A 25,744-nucleotide genomic window follows, 5' to 3' on the forward strand; every position below is an offset into this window, starting at 1 on the left:
TCTAGTTGTGACCATTTAAATATAAAGGCCTCGAGTTTATCTTTCTTTACAGCTGAGTAATATTCCATTATATAAAAGTACCATAATTTGAATGATACAACTAATGGATTAAATAGATTGAATAAGTTAGTAATTTTTCAATAAAATCAACAAAGATCTAGTCAATTGAGTTTGTCCTATAAAACAACACTTTTAGAATGAACTATGTTTTACCTTTCATCATGATTACTGAACCAACCATTCTACCTCTTTCTGTCTGTCACAATACATCTATGGTTAAGCCAAAGTGTTAATGTGCAAGTCTGCTGTGCTGTATGAAAACTCAAATTTTTATAATCGAACTCCGGTTCTTACTAAAACACATGAACAATTAGAGTTACTTCAAGGTGTTTTATAAAAGACAGCATATATAAAGTGCCAGCAAAATACTTTGTATCATCTTTGTCTAGTATCATTTCTTCTTTAAAATTTCAAATGAACTATAATATTCTACTTACTAGTGACAATGAGCTAGATCATGCTTGGAAAAAATAGGCAGGTATATTTTTACAGCATACTCTCCTCCCTACGTCTCTCCCAACTTTCTGTCTCTTTTCCTTTTCACTGTCATTATTTCTCTTTTTCTCTCAGTAGGTCACATGATTTATGTTGTTTGTCCTGTTTCTACGTATAAAATTTGTGTAAAAATGTTCTATGTAGAGTACCTGGCATAAAAGAAACCAGAAATTAAGGACAAATAATAATTTCACCATCAAGTCGTTAATAATCAAACACCTGAAACCATCACACTTAGAGTATACTTACCAGGAAGTCTATCACATAATTTGCCAGTATGAGGTGTTTTTAATTTTCATATACAATGTGCCTATTATTTGCTTGAGTGTTAATAATTTTTGCTCTTTGAAGTCTTTCAGTGAACTACTGTGTTTGCCACTAACAGATACTTTAAATAGGGGGCTGGGGATTTAGCTCAGTGGCACAGCGCTTGCCTGGCAAGGGCGACATCATGAGTTCGATTCCCGGTACCAGAAAAAAATAAAAAAAACCCACAAAAAACAAAACAAAACAAAACAATAAACCCCCCCCCAAAAAAACAGATACTTTAAATAATACTTTTATTGTCAAAAATAAGTCTTACTATACTTTATATATTTTTGTGCTTTTAGCATGAAAGCATAGGGCAAAGGGGAAAGGGAGAAAGGGAAAAAAGAAAGAATATATTTGTACACATGATAGTTAAGATAGCTATACAGCTAATTTCTCTTAGTTCATTGAAAAGAAAGGTTTGTGCTAATATTGTTTGGACAAGATATCATGCCTATATCTTGTACTTTGAATAACTACTGTGCAGACAAAAATACACAATGTATTAAGTATTGTAGCTCTCCTACTAACATGTTTGGAAACTCTGATTTATTGTTTCTTTTTTCTCTTCAAAATAAAAATTTTTGAAAGCAAAATAAATTCAGTAGAATTCAAGATTAAAGCACATGAGGCTGTTTCTATAATGTGATTATTACTAAGAACAACAATTGTATATTATGTTATTATTACTATAATAGGAATCATTTTCACATTATCAATTAATATTTAGGATAATATTGTCATAAGGATAAAAAAGAATTTAATTTCTCTCATTCCTATGTATGAATAACTTCATCCTTTAAAATCTAGATCCATAATATGTGGAGGATAAACTATGTCATAACTGAAATGGTTACATTTATTTTTTTCAAATACTAATGTACTGATAAATATTTTAAATATGCAAATTACTGTATTAAATATAAATTTTTGTGTAACTATCCACCACTCCAAGCAAGTCTATCAGATTTCAAACTTCCACACACATGTACTCATCTCAAATTTGGTGACTTTCATTTTGTAAATACTGATCTTCAAGAAATTATTTTTCTTTTGCTGTATCAGTGGTCATGGCTTTAAACACTTTTTTTAATCTAAATTTTTTATGAGAAATTCCATTGTTATGCCTTTCGTTGTTACTTACTTCAAGAATTGGTTATGCATCTGTTGAAAGAGCTGGTGAAGCCAAAGGAGGAAGTACATTTTGGTAGAAACAGATAACCTATGGCTATATCTTGGCTCCAACATGTAACTTTTATTTATTCCTCATTATTTGGGAAAACCTGCCATTTTTACTGTTGGAATGGGAATGATATCCCCAGAATAGGAAGCCAATGCACTTCACTATTCTGATGCCACTGAAGAACATTACTGAGTGCATCAGCCATGAAGCTTTTGCTATTATTATGAGATTGGTCAAATGCAAAAATTGAAATAAAATAAAATGACAACTCCTTCATTTGATTCAATGAACAGTATCCAATTGTCTTCATACTTTTTAAGCTGTTGTCTTACCTCTCCTTAGTTTCATGTTTGCTTTTTACTCTGCATTCTAAGATTGCATCTGATATTTCATTAGTAGTTGTGTTGTTTGGGCTTACTTGCAAGAGGAACAATGCAATACAGGACACATATTTTTAAGATTATTTATAATAGTCACCCAAAGAATCATATTCAAAAGAGTACAGAAAATCTGTCCACACACTAAGACCAAGGAAACTAGCCAAGGGCCTGGATCCCACAGAAATGTCCTGCATGAGTCCAGTTGAAGACCTAGAGCTCATAACAGTGCCTCCCACAAGTCCAACTGGCGGCCCACAGCCCATAACAATATTTCATGTAGGCCTCTTTCATTGATCTGTGCTGGGAAGCCCCAAAAGTCAGTGGTGGAATCTAGAAAGAGGGGCTGTGCTAGCAGGCTGAGGGATCTGCACTGGAGCCAGAAAGTGATGCTCAAAGTAAGAACCAGAGCTCCCCAAAATATATCACATCCATCTTTAGCAACAGTGAGGTCCCAAACTCCTCCGATGATTAAGATGGCCGAGTTCCCATCAGGAAAACCAACACAGCAAGCTTCTCCAGGAGGCTGGCAGTGCACCATCTTCCCCTCTATAGCCAGGAAATGATGCTCAAAGTGAGGACCAGAGCTCCCCCAAAGTGAACTGAAGCCATTTTCCTTGCCAACAAGGCCCCAAGCTCCTTGGAGGATGAAAACAGTCAAGTTCATCAGGAAAGCCAGCATGACAAGCTCCTCCAAAATAAACAACAGCTCCTTACAGCTTCTACTGTCTCCCGACAGTGTCTCTCAGCTCCCAACAGCCTCCTTCTTCTCCGGTTCTGCCTCTTATGCTGCTGGCAACAGTCCCCAGGTGGGCCTCCCATACCCAGCACCATGCTTACTCAGTTCAGCTGGAGATTATAAATTGACCACCAGTTGTCAGTCCACCACAGTAATATATGCATTACTACATTTTTGGCTTCAAGAAGTACAGATTTCATTAAGAAAATCATTTCCTATAATATCAATACGTAATGAGAATAAGTCATAAAAATAAAATATAAATATTGGAAAGAAAAATATAGTAATGGACATAATGTGCAATATTAAGATGATGACACAATAAATAATGACTTAGTTATTTCAAATGGGGCAATAAGTAAGGCCTCTCTAAGTAGGTAACTTTTAATAGATTGTCTGCATGCCCAAAGAAACCAGCTATCCGAAGAAAGAGCAGAAGTACTCTTAAGACACTGAAAAAATAATGTAAATATGGCAAACAAGCAGAAATAGTCATTCTCAAGTACTGTGGTTTGAATTTTTTGGCTCTTCCAAAATTCATTTTGGGAATGTTAATTCCCCGTGCAACAGTATTAAGAGATCTGCTCCTTATTTTAGTTGTAAATACTGAGCAATCTGACCTGCGAGGATCACAAAGTCATGAGGGTTCCACCATCATAAATGGGGTCAGCTATCTTAAAGCAGCCTCGATCTAAGGAGTTCACCCTTTCTCACACTCTGACTTCTGCCATGTGAAAACAAAATGACCATATTTCCAGAAGTTTCAGCCTTCACACCATCATCTAGCAAGCAGAGAATAAGACTACAAAGTGTTAATGCTCAGAAAAATTGGAAATAAAGATTTGTTCTTTATCAGTTACCGCCATTCTCAGGTATTCTGTTACAGAAGTGCAAAGAAACATTAAAAGTAAAACTGTCATGATGATGCTGGATATGGAGAAGGGGACTTGAGATACCAGCGAGCCTAAAAAATGTAAACAATACAAATACATGAAAAATCACTGGATTACTTTAAGCAGAGAGATTACTTACTCCAAAACTTCCACTGATGCATAATAGAAGAAATAATGATGTCATCGAACATTAGATTACAAAAAAACTGCATTTTTTTGTCTTATGCAGAAGAATTTTTGTAGGCTAGAGGACGGTCTTTGGACAATAGGCAGGATAGTAGCTAAGGACGTCAATCTGGTATCCAGAAAAAATTAGAAAGTAATCGTGCAAATATTATGAAACTTAGACGTTCAAAAGAGACTACAGCTGTGCCTCATGATTTTACCGCAATGTCACCAGGCATCACAATCCGGAAGCACCCAAGGAAGCTACACTTGGAATTGAAGATATAATGCAGATTATTTTTATGACAAAGAGTTTTATAAAATTAATTTGTTACAAAGCAATACTGTGAACAAGTAAATCTTTTAGATATAATACTTTATTATTAAGATAATATAGTGAATATAAAAGTAGTGTAGTTGAATTTCCTCATCTGGATGGAAAAGTACAAAAAAAACAATACCCTATACACATCAAACAAGTCTGTAGTACACCTTATAAATCATAATGTATTGACTGGCCAGCAAATTTAATGCCCCTTATCTTAGAAGACACGGGTTCATCAATCAAATACTTTCCAGAAAACATGCAAAATTTTAAGTCAACAAGTATTTAAAATAGTGATTAAGTCAGGTGTTCAGTGAAAAAATTATTTGCCTATGAGAGACATTAATAATAAAGGAGAAAATGGTGTTAGAATGTAGAAACTAGAAATAAAAAGTGTGGCGATATTGGAGATAGATTATGGCAATATGACAAGGAGAAGCAGAGAGATGATAATAGCTTGAATAGTAACAGTGCAATATTAAGGGGAAGATTTATCCATGTTTGCAGTTACTTATTGGTCTGAAATGGCATTAAATCTTTTAGAACCAGTGAGTTGTATGAAGGATATTCCATAGGCTTTAAAAATGGTATTGCCAGAAGAAAGTTTTAGACTGAAAATATAATGTGAGCTCAGATGCCAAGTTACATTAAATAAACTAAATGAAAACCAGCAAAAGTTAGTAATTTATTAAAATATATGAGTATATAACCAACATAAATTTATTATTAGATATATATCACATCATTTCTCCTCAAAACTAGTATGTAATATATGTCAATTCAGGCTAGTCATATATATCATTACTCAACATCCACATGTGGTCATGCCATGCTTCAAATATTTTACCATTCATACATATGCTTTAATTCACACAGACATTAACGATTGTGACTGAAGTTTTTGTTGCAAACAAGTGTGTAAATAGAATATAAATTTGCTACAGACAACTGAATACATACAAATTGTTTTAAATTAACTTCTGTTAATATCAAAGAGGGTTGCAATATTCTTTGGGTTATATTTTAGGAAATCTGTTTTCGATAACTGTGTAAATTACCTGGGTAAAGTTGGAAGAGATCAATGAGTTCATAGTAAAATTAGTTAAGAAGTTGAAAACCTAAGAGTAGTTCAAAATAATAATTCAATAGCTTCATCAAGCTCACATACACCAAATCTATATTTAATAGAAATTATTTAAAATACATCAATGACACCAAATTTGGAATGACAAGTTAATGCGGAATCAAGTAAGTTAGTTTTATAACCCTAAATATCTAAATTATTTAACTCTCATTTCCTGAGTCACATAATCTCTTTAAAAAATAAAACTGTATTTTACTTGAATGAACCAGCAAATTACTGATGCCACATTAACTAAATATCATTAGCATTTTCCGAATACTATTATACATTTTCACAAAAGTTTATTAATATTTGTTCTCCTCAATTAAAAGCTTGCCATTACAGATACATATATTTGCACAAATGCACACATGCACCTAGCCACACATGTAAACTCTTACACTGTGATTTCATTTGTGAACTTCTTGAACCTTTGTTCATGCAAATTTGATCTCACAGAAAATAATAGGAATGGAAGTTTTGAGTGCTGAGTAAAGTGGAGGAAAGATAGGGGAAATGATGCTCGGTGGATACTAAATTGTAGATAGATAAGAATAAATAGTTTTGCTGGCTTGTTGTGAAATAGAGCTTCTATAGATGGCAATTCTATACCTTATATATCAAAAAGCTAGAAGAAAGGATTTTGCATGTATTTCCAGGAAGAACAGATGCTAAATTTTTTCCTTGCAATTTTAGTTACTTTTAGGTCTACAAAAAATGTGCTACTCACTTAGGTTTTACTCTACACAGATTTTCTTTTTTCCTTTTAAAGATAAAAGAACCAAAACATATTAACAAACACACATACATTTACAAAATAACATAAGAATAATACAAGCAATTCTGAAATGCAGACAAGGTGATAGGAAATTAACAATGGTTGTATTACATAGTGATTTCTTCAAAGTGGTTACTCAGGAAAACATACAGACATGGAAGACTGAGCAAACAGTTAATCATTAACTGTTCCTTTCAATAAAGCAGTAGAAGTGAGTAGTACAATTATGTTCGCTATCCTGTATACACGTATAACATATATACATAATTTTCTCCTTTCTTTTCCCTTTTCCCTCATCCCAGTTGCTCTCTACTTTTGAGCATTTTCCTTTTGTTTCACAATGTCTATCATACCTCCTAATTTTTATTCACTCTTTCGAGTTTTTACACTAGTGAGACAATATGTTGTTTATACATGTAGGTCTGATTTATTTCACTTATGAGTATGGTCTCAAGTTGTGACCATTTACCTATAAAAGCCTCAAGTTTGTCTTTCTTTATAGCTGAGTAATAATATTCCATTATATTAAAATACCACATCCAAATCAGTTCAAATCAGCAGTGCTCCACATCCCTTAGCTCCTATACACTGTTGAATTACCCTTCTAAGTAGTCTCCATGGCTTCCTTCAGAGGTATTTTAAATTATGTAGGACCCGTTTCAAATACACAGAACATACCAGTGATATTGCCTGAAACCAATCTTATAATATTAATAAAATTCAAATCATTTCTGTTTTAGCAGAATTCATTCTATCTTCATCAATGAAACTACTAAACTTACATCTTGATAAGCAATATCACGCATAGACAAAATAGCTAATCTTTGATATGTGCAGCTTAATTTGTCACAACCGATAGAATATATATGGACAGTTTGCTATGATTGTGGCTGAGCTTGTTTGAGCATAATTTATGTGCATATTTTGACATAAATCTCTATTTAAACTTCAAAACATAAAAATATATAAGAAAAGTGTTCAGTTAATTGTAATATCTCCTGACAAAGTATTTTTATCTTAAAACTAATATGCTGCCAATATTTGTGGTCAAAATTCTCAGAGAATTTTGCTTTAGGTATATTATACAATGCCTGTATCTAGAGATACAGCTACACGATAGCGAGCTTGCTTAGAATGAGCAAATTCTAGGTTCCATCCTCACAACAAAAATATTTATATTTTTATTCAATAATTCTTGATAGTTGTTAGCTGTGCAGAACCCTTGGTTTGATGTAATTCTACTTGGCTATGTTTGTTCTGGTTGTTTGTTCTTTTTGAGTCTTAGCTGAAAAAATCTTCTAACATTCTAACGTTCTAAAATGGTCCCCTCTCTTTTCTCCTATGTTTTATAGTTTCAAGCCTTACCTTTAAGAATTTAATTCATTTTCATTTCATTTTCGTGCAAACCAAAAACTTAATTGTACTGCACAATACAGCAACTGCATTCCTTGAGATCTACCTAATCATTTCAAAATTTAAGTCCACACGAAGAATGCGCATGAATGTTTATATCAGTTGATTCAGAACTAGCAAAAGCTGGAAAACAACTAATATGTGAAGAGATAAACAGCACGGTACATGGTGTATCAATACAAAGATGCATTATTCAGCAATGAAAACAAATGGGCTATTCAGCCATGAAAAGAGATACTTAAAGGAATAGTAAATCACATTTCTATCTTGCATGGGTCCTGGAAGTTTGACTCTAGAGACTATATCTGGACCATGGTGCCTTCTTTGCTGTTTCGATTCTCCTAGGCTTTGCTTCCCAGAGAGCTTTCTCCTTAAAGTTTCTAACTTGGAACACAATGACCATGGACTAAAACCTTTGAAAACATGAATAAAAATATACCTTTCCACCTTTAAACTGTAAGTGTCAGGAATTTTGTCCCAGTGAGAAGAAAATTAACACAGTAGACAACAAAAAGCATTACTCAAAGAAAATAATTTTGTCACTTAAAAATAATGAATAATTTAAAATAAAATAATAAATACTTTATCAATATGAATAAATATTCAAATCAGATTTATTTAAATTAGTTTTTATTATCTCTCCTGAAAATTACATGTGAATAAAAGGAGAAAGCCTGTCACCATTTATCGATATTCATTCTTAGGAAAATTGTTCAGGAAAATCCAGAGAGTTTAAGAATCCTACCTTTCATTCACTCTTTGCAATATAATAAATGACCAAATCGTATGTCATATAGAGATCCCAACTACAGTTTTGGTGCCTGAGGGCAGAAATCTTCAGCTACCTTGAGAATCTTTCTTAAGCGCAGGGTGGTGTTGTGTTTTAGGTTACAAAGAGTCATGGAAGATCCTCTTCCCTGCAGTCCACAACCATGCAAGACAGATTTTTAGTAAGACAAGGGAAACATGAACACTTTTATAATTTTACCATAAACATAATTTATAATAACCGTTCTTTACAACATGCTTTTTAAGTTGAAGCAAAACAAGGACTTGTGTATTCATAAACTGTAACAATAATAAAGAATAAACTAGTAAGTTTCCTGCCAAAAAAATGGAAGGTAGGGGCTTTTAGCAATAAATTTGCATGTTTCATTTAATTATTCAGAATACAAGTCTTAACTTTTGTACAATATTTTGAGAATTCCTTAAAAACAACATAGCTTTAACACTCAAATGTAATTTTTAAGAAGCAAAAAGTATTACACAGATATGTCTTACCATCTTGTACATAAGTGCCTCTTTTCTAAAATGTTTGAAATTTTGGAAGTAACCATTCACTTATGACTCTAATCAAATATGAAACATATGAGTAGTGTATTAGTAATGTCCATATGCTAAGCTAACATATCAAAATATAAATACCAAAGAAGGTCATCACATTTCAAGAACAAAAATAGGCTAAATATTCACATTCCATTTTTATTTTTTCTTTTTGAATTAATTAAATTTATTGGTACATTTTAGATATACGTAATGATCACATTTATCATAGGGAATTTGTACCTGTATGCAACACAACTTGATTATTTTTGAGATTACATTGATTTTTTTAATTTTTAAAGAAATAAAGTATGTAACTGGGTAAAGAAATGAAGAATATTGTATTACCTTATAGAATATCAGAAAATAGAGTATTGAATCATTTCTAAACTTTTCAGTTTTTATTTCATAAATTAATGCAATTAATTTCTCAACATAGGTGCCAAAATAAAATAATCAATTTGATTTAAGAATTGGTAGGCTTTTATGTCCACATAGGAATGTGGAATTTATCAATATTTAAAGAAAATATAGCCCATGTATTCTTAATAGTCCAAGATTAATTTCTTCATGTTAGCAGACAAAAGAAGTTGTTTTGGATGGTTCAAATTATCTTGATTTACCAAGGAATTATTGTAATTAAAGGTGATTTAACATAGTGGTAACTTCTTGATGCAAGTTACTTCAAAAAATAACTTTATAAAAATGTTAATTCTTTATACTTTGGAAACACTTAGACTATACCAATTTTAAAATACAATGAATCCAGTAGGAAAGTCTACACTGACATACACACAAATACATACACATGCACATTTTTCATAGATATATATCTATGTAACTATATATATCCTTTAAGATAACAGTGCAATATCTTCCAAATGATGTATGTTGTCAATTCCTGACTTTGACAGGTTGCTAAGCTGTAAGAAAACCATCAGGAGCTTATAGGGTGTGGAACAAAGTAGAAATATTAAAAATAAACTATTTTACAGTGTTATACAACAGGCAATGTTTTAGTGAATCATTTTAAAAATTGCTTATTTTAAACAGAAAAAAGTAAAAATAACAATAAAGCAGAGTGTCAAAATGGGCTAGGAGAGTAACAATAATTAATATATTGCATATTGTTATATTCATAGGAGTTGTTCAGATAAAATATAGACATGAAATATTATCTGAAGTAATTCATTTTTAAATAAAATACCCTGAAATATGATATTTCCTTTTTGCCTGCTGACTTGAGAGAAAAATCTCCTGAATATTAAAATTAAGTAATTCTTGAAATACACTTTTTGGGACAATCAAAATATTTCAGCTTTTCTTTTTCTTTTCCCATAGTTAAATATGAATGGCTTACTCAGTATTGTGGAGGTATTTTGATGGCTTAGGGCTAATGAAAATTAAGTCTTTACAGGTCTAAAGATAAGCACAGTTACAAAGGAGAATTATAGAGAAATGTCAAAGTTAGAAAGCTAACAGACATGGTGAAATGTTCAATATGGAGGGAGAGAATCATAGAGTGAAGAGGGCATACAAAACAAAGAAATACTGTAAGTGGACAATGAGGAGAGATTATAAATAAGAATTATTTGGGTTTGATCTAACAGTAACCAACATGTCCTAAACCATCATGTGTTTATTGACCAGAAATGTGATGTGATTAATACAAAGACACTCATTTTAGAATTTTGGCGATCACGTTTGGCTTTTAAAACAATATCGGTGCTATTATGAAAGGAATATAATTTCCTTTCAGCAGAGCCCTTTAGCCTATTTCCTAATTTTCAGAACCTTTCTTCATAACTTATCTGATCTGTATTTGAATTAACTGCTTTTGTGGGCCAGACAATGATGATGTTTTATATACATTAAAACTTGAATTCCTCAGTGTGGTTAGCATTGTTTTCAAAGCTCTAGCTGGAACGTGTGAATGCTTAATACTTACTCCATACTTCCATGCTAGATTTTATTTATATAATCATTCCAATTTTTTACAAGTATAGCAATGTCTGCAACAATCTACATCTTAGAGCAAAGTCCTGTTGTTTTTTTTCAAATCAATAGGTTGTTGCTAGACAAAAAGAAATCATGTCTCAATCTATATTTCCTAAGTATTTAAAAACACATATTTTATAAAATTATATTTAATATATAGCATACATTATTTATACAGTAAGCTGAAATTTATATATTAAGTGGCACTTAGGGTAGTGTCTTGGCAATAGTCCATTTTAAATGAAAGATAGCCAATTACGAAATCAGCATTTTATCCTCCAACCTGAAACTACCATTCCACATACACAATTAGTCAATAAGATATTAGTGATTGCATAATCATTGGGTATCTTATGAGCAACATCTATTCACTTTTGAAAGACTGCTAAACAAAATTCAGCTTCTCTCTTCAGAGAGATCAGATAATATACTAACAGCAAAATAATTAAGACAGTTTGAGATACACACATAACTCTAACATTTTAGGCAAAATATACAAAGAATACATTAAGGCACAAAACTATAATAACACATCATCATAGAGATCATAATTTCTTTCTTAAATGGATAGCATAAGAAGAAGATCCTTGTCTGGAAGAGTAAAAATGATTCCTGTTAAGTAGCAACAATCGGTGCACAAAGAGGTGTGAAACTTCATGACACCTTAGGGAAAGAATTAACATCTTCATAATGCGAGAACAGAAGTGTGTACATAAAGTTTAATGGCACTGGACAAGAAGCAGCAAAGTAAGAGATAGCGTCATGTCTCAGCATGCAACCATGGCTGTGCAGTTCAGCACAAGAAAAATTACTCAGAGACAAGACTTTAGGTCAGTTGTTGAGAGGTCCCAAAGGGGCTCATTCAGTATAAAAGAGCTCCAGGAGCACAGCAGTGTGCTGAGACCTCTGCAGTTATTTATTTGGAACTCAAGGACATGAGCTCAAAGACATACAGGGACAGAATTTGCAATATATTGTATAGGAATTTTGGTCAGGGGATAGGATCAGAATGGGTTGGTTTGTTATGTAACACATGTTAATCCAGCTTAAGCAATCTTATCAAGACAGGGAAGACACATAGCCAAAATAAACAACCCTGGAAACCAAACTGATTTTAATCCTGCTGACCTTTGTCCTGTAGATTCTGCTCTAAATGCTAACATACACTCCCTTCATCTTTATGTATGTACTTCAATTACTCCTTTGACCAGAGTCTGGCCACTGAGTAATATTGAGAGACAGATGTATATCATTAGTTTTTCATTCCACATTTCCTTAAATCAGACATAATTATTTTAGAGAATAAAGACACAGTAATACTGGGCTGTTTAATTATTGCATCTTTGTACAAATCAACAGGGAGAGTCTGACATTCATTGAAGTTGGCCTAAATCTTTTCAGGATCCTGGATCTACCCCAAAGTAGGAGTCTTATTATCTAGATACCAATTAAATTGCTCCATTTGGCATTTATCTGCTTGTGCTAAATAAAACAGAATAAGTGATTAAAGGGGAGTGATGGAAATGAAGACTTTGAGAATATCTTTGAGTAATATAGTTCAAGACAATGCTTACTAGGAATTTAAGGAAGAATAAGACCCCTACACCATCTGCTTAGTCACTAAAAATTAAAGCAAAGGAGAAAGAGCTACAATAGCCAGAATAGACATCATCAGTGATTTGCTCTACAGGTGAACAAATAAGGTGAATTAATGCTAACAATTACAAAAGACAATTAGAGATGGGTTCAACGTGACTGAATAGAGGAGGAACCACTGTGGAGCTACTCAGAAAATCAACTAAAAACACTGATAAGTGGAAGAAAGGGGTGGACATACATCCTGATCCTAAAATCAATCTGAAATAAGATACTTAAATGACCAAATTAAACATCTACATTGAACTTAAAAAAATGGCAATCCAGGCTGCAGGCATGCCAGTGTGTCTCCTGCCTGAAGGCAGAGCAGGACTGCCATACTGGGAAGTTTAAAAAAAAAAAGGATAAACTGAGGTAATGCAGCAAACTCAAGCCACAAAGCATTGATTTGTGACATAACACCCCCTGTCTTTTTTGTCTTCGTCTAAACAGAGGATGCTGCAGAAAATTTCCCTGGCACTCACAGATCATGGAACTGCTCCCTCTCAGCCAGACTATCCAGTTTTGTTTTGTTTTGTTTTGTTTTGTTTGTGTACAGAGTGACTAACTTGAACCTCTAGGGATAATAAGGTTAAGGATCCCAGGGATTATGGTAGTTGTGATAATGAATGGAACAGCAGACCCCTCCTGCCCCATGATCAGTGGATTCAGAGAGGGATACTAATGCATGGGATTTAAGCAGCCTTGTGCTACATCGCAGTGACAAGAGAGAGGCTGATACTCATGTGGGAGAGGAGATCAAAATGGGATCAAGCAGCCTGCAGCTATCTCCAAGGTGGCGGTAGGAGCAGAGTCAACCCACAGCACCCCACTGGCCCCTCCTTGCAACAAGCAGTACAAAACGACACAAACATGTCGGTGGAAATGGAACAGAAGAAGCTGTGCATGGGTTGGGTGGAGACAAATGCATAAAGGACTGGACCAGCCTTGGGTTGTCTCAGTTACATGGCACTACAGCAACTGGGAGAAGAATGGTGCTACAAACAGGGTAAGAAGTGTTTAATTTTCCTTTTCCTGTCTTGTTGTCTTATTTGTTTATTTTCTTTTTAATTGTTTTTCTTGCTCACCTTTGCTTTCTCTTCCCTTAACTTTCTTTCTTGATTTTTTGATATCTTCAAGTGAGTGAACACTATACCTAGTCTTTATGATTTACTTCAATATTCTCTTGCTTTTGCCTCATTTTTTTTACCTCTCCTGTCCTGTTCTCAAGTTTCCCACGGCTTGGGTGATCACACTTCGTCTTCCAGCCTTGCATCTACTATATTTTTCTTACTTTATCTTTCTGCTTTATTCCACATCCCTCTTAAATTCTCCCCCACCCCAGTGTAAAATCAGAGGACTAAGGGATAATTGATTGTGTACAAGTCCTGGTTTAGGATAGTCTTTGTTTCATAATTATAGATCTTGCTTCTCTGGATAAAGTTACCAAATTAATATTTACCAGTGTGTGAGTTTTTAGGCTGTACTCGATGCTACTATTATTGCTAAATGGATTAATTTAGACAGGGTGTCATACCTGTTGCAATCAATTTTTCTCCTTTGTATGGCAACACTGTGATTGTTTGGGCTCATGGCCATCACTGCAGTACTGTACCAAAGGACTGGGTGGTGAGCCAAATAAATAACAACTACTCCTCCCTAAAAATTGGGAAGGTAGGACATTTGAATAGGCACAAAGCCCAAGAAGCAGCTACACACAGAAGACAACTCTGAGGAATAGATATTTCTGAGGGAAACCTCAATATTAGTGATAAAGTTATTTACTATAGGCAATTTACAAGCATCAAAGCAGAAAATGAATAACAATTAAAAAATACAAAAATGACAAGAGGCAGAAGCAAAATGGAACCGCAGACCTCCAGCCCGACTAGGACAAGTCCAAGGGATGAGACAGAGTAAATCAGAAGTCCCCCACTTGAACTTGCTGAAATGATAGCACCAAAAGTAAAACAGCAACAGGACAACAAAAAAAACTCATGAATGAATCTATAGAGAAAATTAGACTGGAAATACTCTCTCAGATTAAGAAAAAAGAGATGATGATCAAAATGTGGGACATGCCCAGTGAATCTAGAGTAGACACAGATTAAAAAATATATACAAGAACTTAGGAAAATGTAGGAAAGTATGAATGCTCAACAATGGAAAGAAATGAAATCCATGAAAGTGATTCAAACAGATATCCAAGAGATTAAATTTTCATTGAAAGTCCATGCAGCTAAGTGAACTAAGGTGAGTATACAATATCAACCCTGGAAGACAGGATTTGATCAGCAAACATGAAAAGAAAGTTTTTTTTAAAATATCAAGGGACCATGAAAAGTCAATCAAATACCTGTAAGATGATGCAAAGAAGAACAACAAAAGATTAATTGGAGTCAGTGAAAAAAATAGGAGACTGTGCAAAAGCCATAAAAAACATGCTCACAGGAGAAATGCCAGAAAACTTCCCAAACATGGAAAAATAAATTGAAATACAATAAGTGAGGCATATTGAATTCCACTTAGCCATGACCAAAATAAATCTCCACCAAGGTACATAAAAATCAAGGTTCCAGAAATTCAACCTGCTGACAAAATATTACAAGCTGTAAGAGAAAAGAAATAAATCATCTATAATGAAAAGTTCATTAGAATGATAGCAGGCTTTGCAAAACAAGCCCTTAAGTTATGGAGAGCTTGGAGTGAGGTGTTTTTCAGGTCCTGAGGAAGAACAAATTCCAACCCAGATTGGTGCATCCTGCAAAAGTATCTTTCAAAAATTAATGGAAAAATAAGATATTTCCATGACAAAGCACAACTGAAGAAATTCATGACCAGCAAATCAGCTCTACAAAATATTCTCGAGGACATTTTAGAATGGGATAAAGAAGATCACAATCCCAAGAACACCAATGGAATAAAAGTCACCAGATAAGGCAAGCAGTTTAACAGAGGAGAAAGATATGGAAACAACAACAGGAAAATACTATGTCAGTGATAACCCAATACCTATCAATTGTAACCATCAATATAAATGGACTCAATTGACATTCAAAAGAAAAAGACTGGCAGAATGAACCAAGAAACAAGATGCAGCAATATGATGCATATAGTAAACACATTTAACTCTAAAAGAAATTCAAAGACTGGAAATCAAAGGATGAAAAACTACACTTCATGCAACAGAAACCCAGAAAAAAGCAAGGATAGCTATTCTATTTACAGACAATCAAACTTACCCAAAGACTTATCCAAAGAGACAAAGAAGGTCACTACATACTTGTTAAGGGAAAACCCCCAGGAGAAGAGATAACAGTCATAAATACATATTCACCAAATACCAGTTCAGCCAAATATTAATGGATGTGAAAGATCAAACAAGCACTAACATAACTGAAATGGGGGACAATGATACACCGATCTCACAAATGGAACAGAACAACTAGCCAAAAATATCAACAAAGAAATATCACAACTGAAGCAAGCCTGGGGACAAATGCACTTAGATGTCTATAGAATGATCAGCCTCACAAGATCAAAATACACATTCTTCTCAGACGCACATGGGACTCTCTCCAAAACAGACCATAAACTGGCTTATAGAGCACGCTTAAGTAAATACAAAGAGATTGAAATTATCCCATGCATATTTACAGCTCATAGTGCAAAAATATGGGAAATCAATGGCAAAAGAAACTACAAAAACTGCATAAACACATGAAAATTGAATACTACTACCTTGACCAACCAAAGGATCACAGATGAAATTAAAGAAGAAATTAAATATCATCTAAAATTAAACCATAATCCCATTTTACCATACTGGAATTCATGGAACACAATGAAAACAGACCTAGGAGGAAAATTCATAGCAGTGAATTTTTACATCAAGAAAACAGAATGAGCTCAAATAAATAACCTAATACTGAACATCAAACTTCTGTAACAAGAAGAGCAAATCAACTCCAAAGCTCATACAAGGGAGAAAATTATAAAGATCAGGGCAGATATTAATGCTATGGAGACTAAGAAAATAATACAGAGAATTAATGAATCAAAGAGTTAGTTCTGGCCAGGGATATAGCTCAGCAGCACAAGCACCTGTCTGGCAAGTGTAAAGTCCTGAGTTCAGTTCCTGATACCAGAAAAAGAAAAAAGAGTTGGTTCTTTGATAGATAAATAAAACTGATAAGCACTTAGTCAACCTTATCAAATATAGACGAGTAAACACTCAATTTCATGCAATTAGGAATGACAAGGGCAAAATCACAATGTATCCTGCAGAGATCCAGAAGATTATCAATACCTACTTCAAGAACTTTTATTCTAATAAGATGGAAAGCACAGAAAAAAATGGAGAGTTTCCTAGTTACATATGGATTACAAAAGCTGAATCAAAAAGATATACAATTCAAATGAACCCAATAAAATCACCCAATAATAACCCAATGTGGGTGAACTAAAATTCACCCACAAATAAAGCCCAGATCCTGAGGGATTCACTGCTGAATTGTACATGAAATTTATAGAAGATCTAGTTTCATTTTTCTTCCAACTCCTTCATGAAATTGAAAAGGAAGCAACACTCCCAAAGTTATTACTGAAAGCCAGCACTGGGCTGTTACCAAAACCAGGGAAAGATCCAACCAAAAGCTGGACTACAGGCCACTCTTCCTAATGAACGTAGACACAAAAAATGACAATAAGGTACTGGCAAACACAGCAAATTATCAAGAAGATGATACACCATGATTAAGTAGGAATAATCGCAGATATGCAGGGATAGTTCAACACACACAAATCATTAAATGTATCACACCCTATCAACAGAGCCAAGGACAAATTCATATATCATCTCAGTAGACACAGGAAAAGCATTTGTAATAGTCCAACCCCCATTTGTGATAAAACCCTACATAAAATTGAAATAGAAATAGAATAGATTTAATCTCATTCTGATAAAAGCCACATATGACAAACCAACAGCTAACAGCATATTAAAGTGTCAAAACCTGAAAGCTTTCGACTAAAATCAGTAGCATTACAAGGATGTCCACCATCACCACTTATATTCAGTATAGTTCTGAAAACATTAACCAGAACAATTAGACAAGAGAGAGGAATCAAAGAAATAAGGATAGGAAAGAAGAAGTTAAATTATCATTATTTGCATATGACAAGATACTCCACATAGAAGACCTCAAAAACTCCACCAAAAGACTTCTGGATTTGATAAAACAAGTTCATTAGTGTAGTTGGATACAAAGTCAACACTCAAAAATCAGTAGGATTCTTATATACAAATAACACACTCATGGAGAGAGAAGTTAGGGAAACCACACTTTTCACAATAGCATCCAAAAAAAAAAAAAAAAAAAAAGAAATACTTAGGAATCAATCCAACCAACGAAGTAAAATATGTATATATTGAAAACTACAGTCTGCTGAAAAAGAGAATCAAAGGGGATATCACAGAATAGAAAGATAACAATTGCTCATGGATAGGAAGAACAAACATAGAGAAAATGGCTATACTTCCAAAATTATCATACACATTTAATGTAATCTAAATCAAAATACCATAAGCATACCACACAGAACTAGACAAAGAATTCCTAAAGTTTATTTGGAACCAGAAGAGAAGAATAGTGAAAACAATTTTCTTCAACAAAGGCAAGACAGAGGCCATTACAACGCCTATTTTGAAATTATACTGCAAAGCTACAGTGATAAAATCAGCATGGTACTGGCCAAAAAAACAGACCTGATGATCAGTGGATCAGATTAGAAGATGCAGACATGCCCCAAACACACTCAGCCACCTTATCGTTGACAGAGGTGGGAAATGAGTTTACTGGAGGAAAGATGACCTCTTTAATAAATGGTGTTGCCAAAACTTCCTTCTACATTCCAAAAAGTAAAAGTAGACATCTATTTCTCATCATACACAAAATTAAAATGAAAATGGATCAAAGACCTAAATATTAAAACAGAAATACTAAATTTTCTGGATAATAGAATAGGTAGAACTCTTGAAGACAGTTGCAGTCAAAGACTTTATGAACCAAACTCAGACTGCAAGGGAAATATTACAAAGAATCAGCTACTTGGATCTCATTAACATAATTTGAACAGCAAAATAAATCATCAACAGAGTGACAAGACAACCTACTGAGTAGGAGCATACTTTTTTTCCAGTTGTTCCCCAGACAAGGGACTAATATCTAAAACATATAAAGAACTCAGAAAATTAGCCCCTCCTTTTCTCTTGACGATGGAAAAGTAAACCCCATGAAATTTAAAGACCCAATCTAAAAGTGGATATTTTAAATAAATATACATTTCTTAGATGATAAAGTAGAACCAGCTAATGAATATATGAAAAAAAGTTCGACATCACTGGTCATTTGATAGATGCAAACTATGTGGGGGATAAAGGAAGGGAAAAGAAAAAGTAGAACAATTAGATATTATGATAGAACATAGGGAAAATAATGAGCTTTAGCATTTTGGGTGGGACAAACAGCAACATACTCTTATTTGATGCTGGATATTTTTAGGTAATATTTCAAAGGGCCATTATTAACAGAGAAGATTTGAGAGGTATTACAAGAATGTTTATTAAATTGAAAGCTTCAAATCTTGGTGTCATGGCACATGCTCATAATCCCAGAAATGTGGGACACTGAAGCAGGAGTGTTGCAGGTTTTGGTTAAACTTGAGAGATTTAGTCACATCATGTGAACTTTCCCCAAAATAAAAAATAAAAGATGTAGCTCAGTGCAAGCATCCTGGCTTCTATCTCCATTACAGTGGTCATTAATTAATTAATTCCTACCTATGTATCTGTCTACCTGCCTATACATGAGTTACATAAGCATGACTTCTGCTTTATCAATTTTATCATCTTAAAATGTTCAAAGTCTTATAATCCAGCATGATTATTTTCATATGGTAACTTAACATATATTACATAATTTCCTTAAGAGTAAAGCAATGCATTGTAAATGTGGATTTAAAAGAACTAGAGGATTTTTCCATTAAACCTAAAGAAGGTTTACTATAAAGATCTCAACAATTTCTAATTGGAGAAAATAAGAATTCATATAACCTACCCTATGGAAATAATTATTATCATGAAAAATATTTACTCTGTTAAAAAAGAATATTTACTATGTAGAATGCATTCTTTACCTTGGTATACAGCATCTGATATTCTAGGGAAGTCTTTTCATGTCTAACCACAGATACATTAACTTGCCAAATATGATCTTTCACTGATAATTTTAATTTAAATTTGTTGGCCTTGAACTAAAATGAATGGTCCATATGGGAACTCTTAGAAGGGGGAACACATGCTAAATTTGCTTGAGAATATTTTAGAACCCTGAAAATATAAATTATTTTCACTTTCCAGGTTTGTGACTGACAACATGTCATGGATGACAGGTCAATCCTAATAAAACTATATACCTGACAACCTCAAAAAGTTGACGGAATATGTCACAAACTAAGATGACACAATAAAATTGTGACCTTGTTTTTAATAAGTAAATGACTCTTAAAGTTTAGTAACTTAAATCAGTTCCATGGTATTAAATATTAAATACATGCTTCTCTAGGCTTGGTAAAATTATATAAAAATATTTAAACAAAATGGGATAAAAATGCTGAAAACAAACATGAAATTCTAAGGACAAAAAAAGTAAATATAAATTATTTGTAGAACATTCATTTTATATATGTGTGTGTGTGTGTGTGTGTGTGTATTATACACAATAATAATGGAGTTTCTGAAACAGACAAGTTAAACAGATACATGGCAATAATATTATATTCCAAAGCATTATCCATTGGAATTAAGAGTGCAGTTAAGGTGCTTTACCTTTTTTTCTTTTTTTCTTTTGTTTGCTAGGAAGCAGCTCTGCAATAACATCTTTTTTTGTTGTTGTTGTTTTCTTTCCAGTACTGGGAGTCGAACTCATGACCTCGTGTTTGCCAGGCAGACACTGTACCACTGAGCTAAATCTCCAGCCCCCAACAACTTATTAAAGAGGAAGCTCAACTAATTATGTTCTAATAATTACAGAAAATATCCAAAACTTTTCCAGATCTACACTGATTCTTTGCACTTATCTTCTTCAGAGATCAGTAAAATACTAACACTGACTGTAGTGTTAACACATCTTGTTTTCTGAATTGCTTATAGATTTAGTCAAATTTGTAGGCAACACATTTGACTTTAAAAAATGGAATAATCTTATCTAAAATCTATTTATGGGATCATAAATTAAATGAATTTTACTTGTTTATAAATTCAGACTACTTGTTAAGTATGTAAACATAGACAATCAGTTTTCAAAAATGGTCATTGCTATTCATTTAGCAGAAATAGTTAAAAATTTTTCAATGATGAAAAATGAAGAAAAAATGAAAACTGCAAGTTATTTGGGCATTTCAATAGCCTGTCAGGTAGAAAACACATGGACAGAATATAAAAACAGCAGAGAAGTATATGATAAGACATCAAAACCAAAGAAAGTTAGAAAAAGTATGTAAGTAAAATAAGGGAGTTTGATAAAATAAAATATAATTTTACTTTATTTCAATGATAATTTTTTTTGTCTTTTTGAGGCAGGGTCTTGCTATGAACTTCAGGGTGGCCTTGAGCTCTCTTTGTACCCAAGGCGGGTCTCAAAGTTGCAGTGACCCTCCTGCCTCAATCCAAGTGCTAGGATTACAGGCGTGTACCACCATGCCTGGCCTCAGTGATAATTTAGAGTTTAATGTTTACAAATTAAAGGTATAAGTATATGGGTTTAATAATGCACAAAAATGTTAAACTGTTTGAGTTAAAAGAACAAAATTAAATATTTGTTATAGTTGATTGTGATATTTTGGATTATAAGAAATTTCACAGGGGAAAATCACACTCAGTTTAGGAAGAAAAATATTTAAATACATATTAATATTGACTCATTTTAAACACATTAGATAAATTATACTTATATTACTCATGACCAAAAATATCCAAGAAGACTGTTTAGAAGACCTGAAATTTTGAAAGCCAAATTGCAAATGGAGAAAGATGTGAAAGGAAAAACTGTATTCATATTAGCAGTGGTGTGCATATATCATCTTGGTATGATGATTTCCATTCTTCTGAGGTCATATATAGTATTACAGTTGATAGCTAAATATTGTGAACAAAAGAAATACCCAAAACCTATGAATGCATAAAAAAAGATGTATTTTTTTCTGTGAAATGGTGTATTACTCAGCCATAAAGAAGGATAAACTTAAGAAATTTATAGCTAAATGGATGGACCTTGAGACCATACTCTTAAGTACAGTAAATTGGACAAACATGTAAATATTGCATTGTCTCTCTGGTGTGAGAAATTGAAAATGCAAATAGGAACAAAAATATGTAATAGGTATTGTGATATAGGAAGGAATTGTTCAAAAGGAAAGGAGAACGGAAGAATGAGGAAAGGGAAATGGAAAAAGGGTAAAATGGAAACAAAGTTTCATAAATAAGGATGGCTAAATTAGAGAGGTTCAAAGAAGGACAGATGAATGGGAAAATGAAGTGGAACGAAGACATATCAAGTACAGGTACAAGCTCCCTATGATGAATGTCATCATTATGCATATCTAAATTGTACCAATAAACAAAAACATAAACAAAATAAGAGTGGTGTGCAAGGAAGCAATTAGATGCCAATCTAAAGAAACGAGGAATTATGGACTAGCTTAGAATATCTGAGGCAAGGAAAAATTGTTTATAGGATGTCTCAAGTTTGTCATCAGCTAAGCTTAACATTTTAAAAAGAGATACTAAATTTCATTACTTTGATTCTACTAACTATCAGAAAAAATGGACAGGAAAATTCACTTACTATTATTTTAGATCAGTTTTGTAATATGGAAAATGAAATCCAAGTCCATCTATAATCATCTCGGGGCTGGGATTTAGCTCAGCGGCACAGCGCCTGCCTGCCAGTTCGAGTTCTTGAGTTTGATTCTCGGTACTGGAAAACAAAAAATCATCTAAAAGGGTACTGCTAAATTATTTGAACTTACTGCTAAATGAATGTTTTAGGTTGAATCACTATTTCCTCCAAATTTAAAAATGAGTTTAAAAAGCCATTCACACTTGTTTACACGGTTGCTTCCATATACCGTTAAATCCTAGCTCTTCTTTTTTTTATAACTGCAATTATGATTGCATCAACCCTCTTGCTATTCATTGACTTGGCCTAGTGATCTCAAGACATGAAGCTAAATGCAAAACTGTCATTTGCTGGTATTTTAGTTTGATAAAGCAAATGGGCATTGCGTGTTCTGTGTCAACTTTTCGAATATCTTTCCGTTAATTTTTATTTTAATGAGCTCATGCACGTTTGCAGTATATATTGATGACACTGATTGAGGATATTGTTACCTGTACATAACATGTGTTAATTATTTCTGTCCCCTAGCCCTTCCCTTCATCTGTGCTCCTTTAATCCTTGGTTCTCTTCTCATTTGCAAAAGCTCTGTGTCAACTTCAATTCCTTTTTCTTTCCCTTTTACTTTCTCTCCATCTCTTCTCTCTCACTTGAAAAAAGTCTCCTTACTTTCCTATTAACAATCTTTTGTTTCGTTCTTCATTTATATTTTGAGTTACTGATATAAGAGAAACCATGTGCTTTATTTCACTTAAAATTATGGACTCAATGTGCTTCGACTTACACACAAATAATGCAAATTTATCTTTCGATACGGCAGAGCATTACCCTATGGTGTATAAATACCATATTTCTTATATCTAGTCATCTCCTGATGGGCATATAGGTTGTTTTCAAGATTTAGCAGTTATGAATTGGGCTATTATTTTTAAATCTTTCATACTCCAATTTTTGACCTTTTTCACATAACTTACTCTAAGTAGTCACTTTCAGAAAATAATCTCCTTCACTTCTCATCATCTGGTTTGCATATTTTCCTGTTCGTATGCCATAAATTCTATTTTAATTACTTATAAAAGATGGCTCACATCTATTTTTCTACTGCCATGATAACATCTGCATCTTTGGCCCTGTTTTCATGTGTCTCTTTCAAAACTATCTTCTTACACAAATAATTTCTATCATCAATTACCTCTTTCTCTGTCTCTTTCCCTCTTTCTCTCCTAGAGACCATTTGGCCATTTATCATCTGACAATTTTTATCAACTCCAATAGAAAGATACGTAGGCTTCATAAATGATCCTAACAGAGACATGATTCTGCAAAGTTTAGGGAAATTCAATTATTTAATATTCTTGTATAACTTATAGCAAAATAGTGAAAGGAAACCTTGATATCTTACTATGAGTAAAGACAAATATTCACACTTGATTCTGTGAAATATTTATATTAAATAACATAGAAATCCCACATCTTTAAGGACAGAGTGTAGTTGGATAACATGACTGACATTCACCTCAATTAGAAATGGAGGTATAAAAGTAGTATCTGTACTTGAGAAGAGCTAGTTATTAGGACAAGCTCATGCTCAACTTTATATTGTTCTATCTTTATCTGGTCTTCTTGAAATTCACAGGACAGAATTGAGTGGTAGTCTTCAGTGAATAGACTTCTGGAAAATTCGAAGAACCTAATCAGCAAAGGTACAAAAATACTGCAATTAGTTTATAAATTATCAATATTATATTGAGAAAAATATACAAACAAATTTATTAACTATACTTTCTGTTGTTTGGCCTAGTTCATTTTAAAGCTAATTCTAACAAATTTCTACTCAGTATGGACTGGAAGTGCTCGTTCATTTTTATTAAAGCAAAACAAAATCTAGAAATATTGCTATCAGTGTACGTATTGCATGCTGTGATACACTGCATATTGGAAATATGCATCATACTTCTGTGACCAGTAACATATACCTTTAACGTTTTTATAGAAAAACTTTCTCCACAGCACATTCTATTCCATCTACTTCTTCCATCTTTGTCAAAAAACCACTGATGTTTATAATACAATCACCAATGTTTGCCATACTACCAATTCAAGTCTATGTCCTGGCTGAATGTTCTGCAATCCCAGCTCTTGAGATGCTGAGGCAGGAGGATCACTGTGAGTTCAAGGCCAGCCTGGGCTACAAACTGAGGTCAGGGCCTGAAATGCAGAGTGAGATCCTCTCTTAAAAATAAACAACAACAACAACAACAACAAACAAGTCTATCTCCTTTACAGGACCCTCTGTGGCTGCCTTTGCAACACTAGTAACTCCCTTTGTCCTAAACACTGCCCCTGTCTTCCATGATTCTACTCTCCTTTAACATCTCTCAATATGCAATGTCTGGTTTCTCTTTGTAGCTTTGCTTTCCTACTACCTCAGACCCCAGAATAGCAGAGAACCCGTCTCCAATTATTACCTTTTTTCTCTTTGTCAGTACCACTGTATTGATTGCTTTTTTTCTCATTGCTGGTACAATATATCCGACATCTAACATTAATGAAGAAAAATTTATTTAGCTTACAATTAGTGGAGGTTTTAGTCTGTACTCAGCTGGCTCCAAGACAAGGTGGCACATGACAGGGGCAACAGTTTACGGTGGGTGAAAACAGCAAGAGCAGCAAGAGCAAAAGAGGAGGAGTAAGTTTCTTTCCCTCCCTTATATTGTATGTAGGCTCCCCTCCCCCGCCCGGGGTAGGTGTAACGCTCATACCTATTATCCCAACACTGGACCATGGATCAATAAAAATACTAGAGCCTGCCCCATGACTGCATGAGGTATTTGGGGAACATCCAGACAAAAACCATAGCAAACACTTTTCTGGTAGATGAACTTACCAATTCTGTGACTTAGTATCTTGAATTTAACCTTAAATTCTAGTGTTTTTCAAGTCATAATTCATTCTTGCAATCATAGGTTGTG

Source organism: Chinchilla lanigera, unplaced genomic scaffold, assembly GCF_000276665.1.
Source record: "Chinchilla lanigera isolate Chin_1 unplaced genomic scaffold, ChiLan1.0 scaffold00003, whole genome shotgun sequence".
In the NCBI taxonomy this organism is placed as follows: Eukaryota; Metazoa; Chordata; class Mammalia; order Rodentia; family Chinchillidae; genus Chinchilla; species Chinchilla lanigera.